The following is a 2429-nucleotide window of genomic DNA, read 5'->3' on the forward strand; positions in this document are numbered from 1 at the left end:
TGCTAGGACGAATTGTAGGAAACATGTCCTACAAGAAGCAACTATTCGGCACGAGCCGAATAGGTTACTTGCGTCGAGCATCTGGGGAGCAGACCTCTTCCCAGAAGCGATGGTGAAGGAGGTTCAGTCAGAGGCTACGAGGTTGAACCAGAGCCTTAAGGACCGTTGGGGTCTTACGGCCAAGAGACGACAAGATCTAGCAGCTAAGGGTAAGGGTCAAAGGAAACCTAGACGTTTCCAGCCCTACCAGAAAAAGCAGCCACGCTTTTCTCAGCAAGTTCCGGCTGTTCCCTTAGTGCAAACAGCCCAACCTTCCACCTCAAAGGCTCAATCACAGCCGATTTACGTTATCTCCCCTCAGCCTCAGCCCTCCACCTCTTACGCCCTCTCTCCAGCTTACAACCAAGCCTTCGAGAGTCAAGCTTCACAGAAGTATGACCGCTCGGGTAAGGGAGGCAGAGGTAAGCGATCCTTTCGTGGGAGAGGATCGGGAGGTCCCTTTAATAGGGAAAACATTTCAGGGGAGGCCGAGGAGGCTACCAGAACCAATGAGGAATTTCAGGTAGGAGGGAGGCTGTTTCACTTTCGCCACCGGTGGAACTTCAGCAAGTGGGCTCAGAGCATTGTGTCAAAAGGCCTGGGTTGGAGCTGGTTAACGAACCCACCCCCATCCAGACCTTTCCGCAACTTCCTTCCAAGGAATTGACGGAGTATGCGGAGGATCTCCTTCAGAAAGGAGCTATAGCGAGAGTCAAAAGGTTAAAATTTCAAGGACGCTTGTTCAGCGTGCCAAAAGAAAGGCTCACAAAAAAGAAGGGTAATCTTAGACTTGTCCCGCTTAAACTTAGCCATTCGCTGCGACAAGTTCAAGATGCTCACGATCTCGCAGGTGCGGACCTTACTTCCCCGTGGGGCCGTCACCACCTCTATCGATCTTACAGACGCTTACTATCATATCCCTATTGCAAGACACTTCCGTCCGTATCTGGGCTTCAAGATAGGAGACCAGACATTCTCCTTCAAGGTAGTTCCTTTCGGGCTCAACGTAGCACCCAGGGTGTTTACGAAGCTGGCGGAAGTAGTAGTTCAACAACTCAGATCGCAAGGGATTATGGTAGTAGCGTATCTCGACGATTGGTTGATCTGGGCTTCAACAGTCGAGGAATGCAACAGAGCAACACTGAAAGTAATTTCAGTTCCTGGAATATCTAGGCTTCAAGATAAACAGGACCAAGTCAAGACTCACCCCAGAGTCAAACTTTCAGTGGCTAGGCATTCAATGGAATCTATCCTCCCATACTCCTGTCGATTCCATCATCCAAAAGAAAGGAAATAGCGAAGTCAGTCAAACAATTTCTGAGTCATAAACTGGCATCAAGAAGATCCCAGGAAAGGATCTTGGGTTCTCTCCAGTTTGCATCAGTGACGAACATCTAATGAAAGCCAAACTGAAAGACCTAACCAGAATCTGGCGCTCACGAGCAAATGTCAGGTCCAGGGACAAATTATCCTCAGTCCCTCTGATTCTAAAGAATCGACTCCGACCGTGGGCGAAAGTCAAGAACTTGTCGGTGTCAGTGCCCCTTCAGTTTCCTCCACCAGGGATCACCATCCACACAGACGCGTCATTAAGCGGTTGGGGAGGATATTCCCAGTTCAAAAAGGTTCAAGGAACGTGGTCACCTCAGTTCCGTCAGTTCCATATAAACGTACTGGAAGCAATGGCAGTGTTCTTGACTCTAAAAAGGTTACGCCCGCCAAAGTACTCCCACATAAAGCTAGTCCTGGACAGCGCAGTGGTGGTACATTGTGTAAACAGAGGAGGCTCCAAGTCACGTCATCTAAATCACGTCATGATAGCCATCTTCTCCCTGGCGGACAAGTTCAGTTGGCATCTCTCCTCCACTCATATAGCTGGAGTGAGAAACGTCATAGCAGATGCTCTATCCCGATCAGTACCTCTAGAGTCGGAATGGTCACTGGACAACAGTTCGTTCCAATGGATTCTTCAGAGAGTTCCAGGTCTACAGGTGGATCTCTTCGCATCTCAAACGAACCACAAACTCCCGTGTTATGTGGCCCCCAACCTGGACCCTCTGGCCTATGCCACGGACGGCCTGGCTCTAGACTGGAACAACTGGGAGAAGATTTATGTCTTTCCTCCGGTGAATCTTCTCATGAAAGTCTTAAACAAACTCAGGACATTCAAGGGTCAAGTGCTCTAGTAGCCCCAGACTGGCCGAAGAGCAATTGGTACCCTCTCATTCTGGAACCTGGGTCTTCGCCCTCTTCGGATCCCCAATCCCAGGCTCTCCCAGTCAGTACAAACGAAGACTGTGTTCGCTTCCTCAGGGATTCTCAAAACCCTAACTTTATGGATTTCATGAAGTTTGCAGCAAAAAGGGATGCGAATATTGACCCTCAGAATA

The sequence above is a fragment of the Macrobrachium nipponense genome, chromosome 9 (genome assembly GCF_015104395.2).
Source record: "Macrobrachium nipponense isolate FS-2020 chromosome 9, ASM1510439v2, whole genome shotgun sequence".
NCBI classification, from domain to species: Eukaryota; Metazoa; Arthropoda; class Malacostraca; order Decapoda; family Palaemonidae; genus Macrobrachium; species Macrobrachium nipponense.